Genomic DNA, 11,343 nt, shown 5'->3' with positions numbered 1-11,343 from the left:
CCGACCGTTACTTAGCTACCATCCTCACTATTGCTCTACCATTATTGCCACATCCAGGAGTGGCTCAATGCATTCGGAGGCTTTAGGCGAAGTTAAAATCTCCAACATAAATGTATTTAGGCGCCTCAATGCATAAATAAGGAAAGTGATAATAAATTTCTTTAGGTAAGAGATATGTCCCAAAACAAGTGCATTTGGAGGCCTCAATGCATTTATAACTATAAAGATATGTAGCAATTGACCTCCAAATATATTCAGGGCCTCAATGTATTTGGACGCTCACTTTGAAACTTACTATAATAAATGCATTTGGGGATCAGAGCCTTAGGCGACCGCCTTAGTCGTCTAAGGATTGAACCGGCCCTGGCCACATTATTAGTGCCTCCACTAATCACTACCATTACTAACTCCATCCCACCCCCATCACCATGGCAATTACCTTTACTACAAACTTTGGTATTCTTGGCATCATCTCCGTCGCCACCGCTATCACCACTACTGCCTCACTTCCACCCACCACTGTCATCATTATCCCTAGCTCGGCTACTCTGCTATCATATATGCACCAACACCACCAATATCATTCTCACTGCTTCTATTGCAACTACCACTATATCTAACGCGATTGTTGCCCAGATAGACAACCCAAGAGGGGGGGTGAATTGGGTTTTAAAATAATTTTGCAATTAAAACGTTTGTGGATGACTAATTAATACTGTTGTAAGATGATTAATTAGTTGCTATGTGCTGTGAGTGAAATGAGAGTAAGAGAGAGAGACACAAGCAATCACAAACACAATGTTTTTATAGTGGTTCGGAGCTAACCCTTGCTCCTACGTCCACTCCCCAAGTCTCACTTGGGAATTCACTATAACCCCTCGGATTACAGCCGGTTGTTTTCCAAGCTCACAACCAAACTTGTTGTTTTACGAGGTCACAACGAACTCGGTCGGTTTTCCCAGGCTCACCGACTAGAACCACCCCGATTGTTTTTCCGGGATCACAATCGAACCCTTACACCGTTGGTTTCAACCTAGGCTCACCAACAAACCTATATACCCTTGATTCAATCAGGGACAAGATGGAAAGAATAAAGACAAATAGAAAAACAGAGCTTCTAAAAAGCAGATATACAGCGATATTAATAAGAGTAAAGTTAAGAGCCCTCAAACACGTTTGAGTTGGAGAAGAGAAGGGCTTCTTGAACTTTGGGTCTCCTCTTGAAAATCTGGAAGACTTGAAGGCAGGAGGAGACTTCTTTTAATGCTGGGAAGAGTCGGTTGAATGGAGTTAATGACCCTCTTCCTTCTTTTCCGTTGAAATCAGTTTGCAGAGAAAGGATGCTTGATTTCTTTGAGTGGAATGGTACTTCTCTGCCTTGCTACAGTCCTCTGTGGCTATTTAAGCCATCCCCCACGGAAACTAGCCGTTAGACACATTTTACTGCCCGTTCTGCACACTCTGCACATCCTGACAATGTGTCCGTTGGGGTCGGAGTCGACTCGCGCGATCTGGAGTCGACTCGGCTGTAACAGGAGTCGACTCATGCTTTTCTGGAGTCGGCTCGACAACTGTTCCGAATTTGAATTAAAGTGACCTCCTCGACTGGGAGTCGACTCGACTTAACCCGGAGTCGACTCGCCAAAAACTGGAGCTGACTTGGCATTCTTGGAGTCGGCTCATCCTATGGAATTCATGGAGCTATTTTTCAACTTGGCCCACTCGAGTCGACTCGACAGTCCTGGGAGTCGACTCGGCGCTCAGAGCCCGAACTCCCTATCTTCTGTCTTTTGGCTCGTCCAGTCTTGGAGTCGACTCGAACTGTTCCGGAGTCGACTCGGCTCTCAGTTTCCGAAACTCAGTCTTCTGCCTTTTTGGTGTAGCGCTGCCTTGGAGTCGACTCGAGCTGTCTTGGAGTCGACTCGGCTCTCAGAGACAACAATTTGGTCTTCTGTCTTTTTGGGGTCGCGTTGTCTCGGAGTCGACTCGCGCATTGCGGGAGTCGACTCGGATCTCAGTGTCCGAAAACTGCTCTCTGACTTTTGCCTTGAATACAACTGAGAGTCGACTCTCGCTTTCTTTGGAGTCGACCTGCCAACCATCGGAGTCGACTCGCGTTCCTCAGGAGTCGACTCGGCTCTCAGGGTCGAAACTTGCTCTCTGACTTTTTGTCTGTAACTCCCTGGAGTCGACTCAAACTACTCCGGAGTCGACTCGGTAAGCATTGGAGTCGACTCGCGCACTTCAGGAGTCGACTCGCTGACAGGTTTTAAATTGTGTCTTTCTGTTCATCTGTCTGTTCTCAGTCGGAGTCGACTCGTAATGTTCCGAAGTCGACTCGAGCCCGTGCCAGTGCTTCTGATATGCTTGGAGTCGACTCGTAATATCCCGGAGTCGACTCGAGTCTCAGACTTTGGTTCAAACTGACTTCTTAACTTATCCAAAATATCTTGAATCAAATCTAGAAACACTTAGACAAGATTTTCACTGAAACACTCGATTGAATTCATTAGTAAACAAAAGATATACTCAAATGCTTTGAGCTCATCAAAATCAAATAGGGTTATAATCAATCACTCCACAATCTCCCCCTTTTTGATGATGACAAAACATTGAGTATATGTAAAGTGAATTGCTCAATAAACAAGGAAATGAAATCTATAAATGAATTCAAGTGTCTAGTTTTTTAATTTATCCAAACTTGAAAGGTGTGAAACAATAAATTTTGGAGTTAAAGCTCCCCCTTTCATTTGGAATTATATAAGCCTTCATGTCATGCACTCAATTGTTTGGCTTATATAGATATAATGATTTGGCTTTCTTAAAAATTCAGATTCTCCCCCTCAACATATGCATTCAACTTTGTTTTGATTCTCTGAATTTCCTTTTAATGCATTGAAGTTTTTGAACTTAAATTTTTGGTTTTTTTTTTTTTGAGGGAAAATCTGTCAATTTGATCTTGAGTAGGATTCAACTAATCTCCGAATATCCCTTGAATAGATTCTGGAGATTACTCCATTAGGAGCCCCAACAGAGAGATAATGAGCCTCGAGGTATCAAATCCACTAAGAACGAATTATTGTTTGTTTTAATTTTTTGATTTTCATTTTGATTCCTTTTACATATCTATTAAATATTTCTCCCCCTTTTTGTCATCGTATCAAAAAGGAGGTAAGCAGAACACACAAGCAAGTAGAGATAAATGTGCACAATATTGAAGAAAATTGTCTACTCATTGTATTGATGTATATGTATTTGTGAATACAATAAGTAAAGCTGTAAATACAAGTCAAAATACAAAAAGAGCTAAGGCTTCCTCGAGGAGGATGCGGCTCCCCAGGGCATTCGTTCCGCGAGTAGGGTGACCGCATTGGTGACGTGCTCTAACTGTCTGATAATGGCCGAGGTGGCCCTGCTGTGTGTCGTGTCGAGCTCGGTCACAGTCTGCTGAAGTGTGTCCAGCTTGGCGATGAGCACATTCGCCAAGCGCTCGGCCCCCTGACTAGTGGTGCCCCATGTCATGTCGGATGTCATCGCGCATCTTCCGAGTGGTGCTCGTGACATCGCTCATGCTAGAGAATTGGGCTTGTATCAGGCTCCTGACATTGTAGATTTCTTCTCGCACATGGGCCGTCATCTCGGTCACGGCTGACAGGGAAGGAACCAATGCAGAAGAGGGTGCAGGGGAGGGAGCAGTCGCTGGACCTCGGAGCTCCCTCAGCAGGTCGTCCCGAAGATCCCTCACTATCTCCTGCCGCAACTCCCGGAGCTGCTCAGGAGAAATGCGAACCTCCATGGGCTGAGTAGGTGGAGCTGAGGAGGAGGGTCCGGCTGAAGTGGTGGGAGCTGAGGTGGAGGGAAAGGTAGGGAAGTCAGAATCAGGGTCAGGACTGGGGGAGTGTCTGGAAGTATGTGTGTAGGTAGATGATTTCCTAACCCAGGTTCCCTCTACCTTACGAAACCCCATCCTGTGTAGGGTTCCCGGACGCATGCGATCTGTCCATCGCAATGCGCGAGAGGGTTCCCCCTCAGGAATAGGAATCTCGGCCTCCCTAAAGATAAGTGTGTATAGCATGCCATAGGGGAGGGTGAGCCTAGGTCTATCTAGTGGCTCACATAGATATTTATAAATGAGTTTCGGAAAGTTGATTGGGGTGTCCTGAAGGATGTAGAACATAAGGGCTAGGTCCCTCTCAGAAACAAAATCGAAGCGGCCAGTCTTCGGAAAGAGGGTCCTAGAGATGATGCTAAGGAGGAGCCGCATCTCAACAGAAAGTGAGCTAGCGGACACCTCATCTAAGGGGGACTGGGGTGGATATCCTAGAATGGCCGTAAGGGCCTTAGTCCTATCCTCGGGGTGTGTGGGAGCTACCCCTACTTGTGGAAGGTGGAGGATTTGGGCTATGAAATCCTCGAAAATAAACAATAGGACACCGGCTACAGTTCTCTCTATTCCCCCATTGCCCCTATGGACAGTACCATAAAACTCTCTAACTAGGCCAGGGTATGTGGGGAGATCTAAGGAACAAAAATACTCTAAACCCTGGGCCCGCAATCTCTCTCCTATGGTAAAGCCCTCCCGGGAGAGATAGTCAAAATCGACGTATCTCCCGGTGGAGACCGCCTTCCCGGCGCACGGCCTCGAGGGAACCTCCCTCGGCGGGGAACGAACCGGAGGTTGTGGCCTCACGGGATCGTTCCGAGCCTTGGAACGTCTCTCGGCACCGGTCGCGGGTTGGGACCTCTTTCGGCTTGGGACAACGGCTTTACGAGGCATGGTCGACCTAGAATGGGGTAAAACGCTAATGGATGGAGGAAGGTCGACGGGAAAAACCCTAAGGGCGGCCGGAGACGACGTAGGAGACGACTCTAGGGTTTGTGAATAGTGGCGGCGGTGAATAGAAGTGTTGAGTAAACGCTTGAATTAGGGTTAAAAAAGTCGGATCCCGACTGCGAGTCGACTCCTGTAAGTCTTGAGTCGACTCGACCTCGAGTCGACTCCAAAATATGCGCGAGTCGACTCTCCTTATGCGCCTATTGACCTCGAGTCGACTTCCAACTGTATGCGAGTCGACTCCCCCTCTGCTGTCATCGATCTCGAGTCGACTCCCGTAAATATGCGAGTCGACTCCCCCTTACGAGCCGACTCTGAAACTTACTCGAGTCGTCTCGAACTCTGGCACGCACCTAAAAATCGTGCTATGTTCGTGCCGAATGAGGAAAAATCACTAAGTTATGGTCTGATTTGATGATCATTGAAAAGAAACTCTATATTAACCACAATCTAATCATCAAAATCAATGAACTAGAAGAAAATATCACTAGGATGAATCAATCACTCCTAATCCTCTTCTAAGTACACTAAATCTCTCTTCACTCAAGGGTTTTGTGAAGATATCAGCTAACTAATCATCAATGCAAACAAATTGAAGTGTCACATCACCATTCATTACATGATCTCTTATGAAGTGATGTCTTATCTCAATATGTTTAGTTCTTGAATGCTGAATTGGATTTTTAGTTAGATTAATGGCACTTGTATTATCACAATTAATGGGAATTTTATCCTGTTTAATGCCGTAATCTTCCAATTGTTGTTTGATCCACATGATTTGAGCACAACAACTCCCGGCTGCAACATATTCAGCTTCAGCAGTAGATAATGCAACCGAATTTTGTTTCTTGCTAAACCATGAGATTAAGTTTTCTCCTAGGAATTGACATGACCCGCTGGTGCTTTTTCTATCAAGTTTACATCCAGCAAAGTCTGAATCTGTGTATCCTATTAAGTTCAGGCTAGATTCTTTAGAATACCATAACCCTATATTCTTTGTTCCTATTAGGTATTTAAAGATTCTCTTGACTGCAATTAGATGAGATTCCTTAGGATTAGACTGATATCTAGCACACATGCAAACACTAAATATGATATCAGGTCTACTTGCAGTAAGATACAATAAAGATCCTATCATACCTCTATATAACTTCTGATCTACAGATTTACCTGATTCATCTTGGTCTAATTTGCATGATGAGCTCATGGGGGTGCTGATTGACTTGTTTCCCTCCATATCAAACTTCTTAAGCATCTCTTTGATGTATTTGGCTTGATTGATGAAGATGCCTTCTTCAGATTGTTTGATTTGAAGCCCGAGGAAATAGTTCAGCTCTTCCATCATGCTCATCTCAAATTCACTCTGCATCAAGTCAGCAAATTCTTCGCAGAGGCGATTGTTAGTAGCACTGAAAATAATATCATCAACATAAATCTGCACTAACAACATATCTTTGTTTTTCTTCTTTAGAAACAATGTTGTATCTACATTTCCCCTAGAAAACTCATGTTCTAATAGGAATTTGCTAAGCCTCTCATACCATGCTCTAGGTGCTTGTTTCAAACCATAAAGTGCTTTGTTAAGTTTATACACGTGATTAGGGTATTGATGATTCTCAAAACCAGGAGGTTGTTTTACATACACCTCCTCATTAATATACCCATTTAGAAATGCACTTTTTACATCCATTTGAAATAACTTGAAATCCTTAGAACATGCAAATGCTAATAATAATCTAATTGCCTCGAGTCTAGCTACAGGAGCAAAGGTTTCATCAAAATCTATACCTTCTTCTTGATTATACCCCTTTGCTACTAGTCTAGCCTTATTCCTTATTACAATTCCATTTTCATCAAGTTTGTTTTTATATATCCATTTGGTACCTATGATTGAATATTCAGGAGGTCTTTCAACTAGATTCCATACCTTGTTTCTAGTAAATTGGTTTAATTCTTCTTGCATTGCATTTATCCAATTTACATCTTTTTCAGCTTCTTCTATGTGTTTGGGCTCAAAATGTGAAACGAAAGCTAGATGATTGTTTAAGTTCCTAAGAGATGCTCTAGTCCTAACAGGTTGAGATGGATCATCTAGAATTAATTCCTTAGGATGCCCGTGAGCAAACCTCCAAGCCTTAGTCAGCCCATGATCCATAATAGCCTCTTGGCTTGATGATGCATTTCCAATTAATTTTTGATTATCATCTTGTAATATCATCTCATCTATCTTGTCTTCAAGAATTTCAGCATCATCATCAAGATTAACTCTCTTACTAGAAGAGATATCACTAGAATCATCAAAAACGACATGTATGGATTCTTCTATAATTAGGGTTCTTTTATTAAAGACTCTATAGGCTTTACTAGTTGTAGAGTACCCCAAGAATATACCCTCATCCGATTTAGAGTCAAATTTTCCTAGATTATCTTTTCCATTATTATGAACAAAACACCTACATCCAAAAATATGAAAATAGTTCACTTTTGGTTTTCTGTTTTTCCAAAGTTCATAAGGTGTTTTCTTTATAATGGGTCTTAATAAAACTCTATTTAATATATGACATGAGGTATTTATGGCTTCTCCCCAAAAGTACTTAGGGAGATTACTTTCACATAACATGGTTCTAGCCATTTTCTCTAGAGTTCTATTTTTCCTTTCCACAACTCCATTTTGTTGTGGTGTCCTAGGTGCAGAAAAATTATGAGTTATCCCCTTTTTACTACAAAACTCATCAAATAAATGATTTTCAAATTCGGTTCCATGGTCACTTCTAATAGCTATGACTGAAGTGTCTCTAGCATTTGTTACTTCTTTATGAAATTTCTTGAAAATTGAAAATGCTTGATCCTTATGACCTAAGAACATGACCCAAGTGTATCTAGAATAATCATCTACGATAACTAGACCATATTTATTTCCACCTATACTTGTGGTTCTAGTTGGTCCGAATAGGTCCATGTGTAGTAGTTCTAGAGGTCTAGAGGTAGAGACACAATTTATAGATTTAAAGGAGTTCCTTGATTGTTTGCCAAATTGACATGCTTCACATATTTTATTCTTTTCAAACTTTAGTTTTGGCAAATCTATCACGGAATCTCTTTTAACTAGTTTTGATATGGTGTCCATGCTTGCATGACCTAACTTACGGTGCCATAACCAACTAGCATCATTTTTCTTAGTTTCATTAACAACTAAACATGGGTTATGTTTGGCAAGATCCTCAAGGTCTACAACATACACATTTCCACGTCTTATTCCTTTAAAAACTAAACTATTGTCATTTGGGTTTGTTATGATGCATAGTGATGGTTTAAACATAACATCATAACCTCTATCACACAATTGACTAATGCTTAGTAGATTATGCTTAAGACCATCAACATATCGAACATTATCAATAAAAGTTGAAGGGGTAATTTGTACTTTACCTATACCAATGATGTGACCTTGGTTATTGTCTCCAAAAGTCACAGCACCTCCCTTCTTAGCTTCAAGGGTGAAGAATTGATCCTTGTCACCCGTCATGTGTCTTGAGCAGCCACTGTCCAAGTACCAACAATTTTTGTCGACTTTGGCTGCAAGACACTCCTACACAAGCAAATCATATAGTTTTAGGTACCCAAGTTTTCTTGGGTCCTTCATGGTTAGTAGTGTTGGTTCCTTTTGGAACCCAAATTCTTTTAATTTTTCTTTTAGTTTTTCCTTTCCTATAATCACATACATTTGCTTTATGTCCTAAAGTTCCACAACAAAAACAGGTTATTTTCTTAGTTTTACTTTCCCCTGCTTTAACAAAGAAGTTACTAAGGAGTTTTTGCTTATTTTTAGGTTTATACTCTAAACCCGCTCTATTGAATACAGCTCGTTGACTATTAAGTATCATCTCTAATTTTTCTGAGCTATATGTAAATTTTTCTACAATGGGCTTGTATTTTTCAAGTTCTAGTGTCAATTTTTGTTTTTCTGTTTTTAGATCATTTAGTTCTTTTGTGAGACTCTCATTTATATGTTTATTGTTTTTGGGTTCTAATGTTTCTTTGTTCAGCCTTTCATTTTCTTTAGTTAAGGTATTATTCTTTTGTATCAAGATTTGGTTACTTGTTTTAAGTTCTGCATTTTCTTTGATAAGAACATCTTTATCCTTAACTAATGAATCATACTTACGGAGATGAGTTTGGTTAGTTACTTTTAGTTCTTTGTTTTTAACGTTTATTGTTTTGTATTCATCCATTAATTCATTGAAAGCATCATATAATTCATCGAAAGTAAAATCTAAATGTGGTGCGAATGTTACCTCATTGTCGTTGGCCATAAAACACAGATTGGCCTTTTCTTCTTGTTCTTCATCCGATGATGATGATGAAGTGTCGGAGTCCGATAGGGTGGAGACGAGGACTTTCTTCTTCTTGTACTTGCTCCCCTCATTTTTGCACTCATAACAACCGATCTCCTCATAACAACCGATCCCCTCATTTTTCCTTTCCTTACCTTTATCCTTGTGATAGGAATTTGAGGGGCCTCTCCTTTGATGTGAGGATTTCTTCCGGTTGATGAATCTTCTGAACTTACGCACGAGAAGAGCCTCATCATCATCTCCCTCATGATCTTCTTCTTCACTGCTGCTACTGCAAGACAAGTCTTTGTTAGATGATGTAGATTTGAGAGCTATTACCTTTTTCTTATGGGAGGACTCTTCTTCGCTGTGTTGCTTCATTGTTAGCTCGTGCGTCATTAGGGATCCAAGAAGCTCCTCAAGTGGTAGCTTGTTCAAGTCCTTGGCTTCTTGGATTGCCGTCACTTTGGCTTCCCATGACCTTGGTAGACAGTGAAGAATCTTCCTGACAAGATCACTGTTAGTATAGTTTTTGCCAAGGCTTTTTAGGCCATTGACAATGTCAGTAAATCTAGTGAACATGCAAGTGATTATTTCATTAGAATCCATCTTAAATAGTTCATACTTATGAACCAATATATTTATTTTGGATTCTTTGACTTGATTCGTGCCCTCATGGGTCACTTCAAGTCTATCCCAAATCTCTTTTGCAGAATTGCAAGTAGAGACCCTATTGAATTCATTCCTATCTAATGCACAGTAAAGCACATTATTGCTTTGGCATTGAGTTGTGCCTTTCTCATGTCATGGTCATCCCAATCCTTTTCAAGTTTGGGTACAGTGACACCCTCTACATAGATGGATGGGATGTATGGTCCATTTAATATAATGGTCCACATCTCATAGTCTTGGGCTTGGATAAATATTCTCATCTTAGCCTTCCAATATGAGTAGTCAGATCCATTAAAGAATGGGGGTCTTTGGGTGGACTGACCCTCAATGTGGGAAGATCCAAATGGGGTTGTCATTTTGATTTTTTACTCTTAGGGTAGAAGAGTTTAGGCTCTGATACCACTTGTTGCCCAGATAGACAACCCAAGAGGGGGGGTGAATTGGGTTTTAAAATAATTTTGCAATTAAAACGTTTGTGGATGACTAATTAATACTGTTGCAAGATGATTAATTAGTTGCTATGTGCTGTGAGTGAAATGAGAGTAAGAGAGAGAGACACAAGCAATCACAAACACAATGTTTTTATAGTGGTTCGGAGCTAACCCTTGCTCCTACGTCCACTCCCCAAGTCTCACTTGGGAATTCACTATAACCCCTCGGATTACAGCCGGTTGTTTTCCAAGCTCACAACCAAACTTGTTGTTTTACGAGGTCACAACGAACTCGGTCGGTTTTTCCAGGCTCACCGACTAGAACCACCCCGATTGTTTTTCCGGGATCACAATCGAACCCTTACACCGTTGGTTTCAACCTAGGCTCACCAACAAACCTATATACCCTTGATTCAATCCCCTGATTGAATCAAGTAAGGACAAGATGGAAAGAACAAAGACAAATAGAAAAACAGAGCTTCTAAAAAGCAGATATACAGCGATATTAATAAGAGTAAAGTTAAGAGCCCTCAAACACGTTTGAGTTGGAGAAGAGAAGGGCTTCTTGAACTTTGGGTCTCCTCTTGAAAATCTGGAAGACTTGAAGGCAGGAGGAGACTTCTTTTAATGCTGGGAAGAGTCGGTTGAATGGAGTTAATGGCCCTCTTCCTTCTTTTCCGTTGAAATCAGTTTGCAGAGAAAGGATGCTTGATTTCTTTGAATGGAATGGTACTTCTCTGCCTTGCTACAGTCCTCTGTGGCTATTTAAGCCATCCCCCACGGAAACTAGCCGTTAGACACATTTTTCTACCCGTTCTGCACACTCTGCACATCCTGACAATGTGTCCGTTGGGGTCGGAGTCGACTCGCGCGATCTGGAGTCGACTCGGCTGTAACAGGAGTCGACTCATGCTTTTCTGGAGTCGGCTCGGCAACTGTTCCGAATTTGAATTAAAGTGACCTCCTCGACTGGGAGTCGACTCGACTTAACCCGGAGTCGACTCGCCAAAAACTGGAGCTGACTTGGCATTCTTGGAGTCGGCTCATTCCATGGAATTCATGGAGCTATTTT

Source organism: Phoenix dactylifera, chromosome 10 (genome assembly GCF_009389715.1).
Source record: "Phoenix dactylifera cultivar Barhee BC4 chromosome 10, palm_55x_up_171113_PBpolish2nd_filt_p, whole genome shotgun sequence".
In the NCBI taxonomy this organism is placed as follows: domain Eukaryota; kingdom Viridiplantae; phylum Streptophyta; class Magnoliopsida; order Arecales; family Arecaceae; genus Phoenix; species Phoenix dactylifera.
The sequence above is the reverse complement of the archived record's forward strand: the minus strand, read 5'-3'. Positions refer to the sequence as shown.